Below are 615 nucleotides of genomic sequence, written 5' to 3' on the forward strand. Positions count from 1 at the left end.
TCATTCATTGCCCAATTTTTAATTGGGTTGTTGACCTTAGTTTTATTGATTTGTAGGAATATTTGTATATTAAGGAACGTAGCTCTTTACCTATGCTGTTTTTTTCCAGGTTGTTTTTTGATTTTCTGATAATTATTTTTTTGTGATGTACTATTTTTAGATTTTATAGTCAAATTAACCATCTTTGCTTTTTTTTTTAATTCTTTTGTTTATGGTGACATTGGTTAACTAAATCCAATAAGTTTCAGCTGTACAATTTAACAGTAAGGCATATATATATTTATACTGTGCGTTCACCTCCCATAGTTAGATTTCTTTCTGTCACAACATATTTGACTGCCTTTATGCCGTCTACCTTCCCCCTCCTCCACCACCCCTTACCATCTGGTAAACAGTAGTCGATAGCCATGTTCATGAGTCTCTGTTTGTTTGTCCTGTTCATTTGTTTCTTTTAGGTTTATATTCCACATATAAGTGATAACATGTGATTTTCAACTTTTTATGTCTGACTTTTTTTGCTTAGCATGATTATCTAGAGGTCCATCCATGTTGTCGCAAATGGCAGTATTTCATCTCTTCTTATGGCTGAGTAATATTCCATTGTATATATGTACC

This window comes from Pteropus alecto, unplaced genomic scaffold (assembly GCF_000325575.1).
Source record: "Pteropus alecto unplaced genomic scaffold, ASM32557v1 scaffold280, whole genome shotgun sequence".
In the NCBI taxonomy this organism is placed as follows: Eukaryota; Metazoa; Chordata; class Mammalia; order Chiroptera; family Pteropodidae; genus Pteropus; species Pteropus alecto.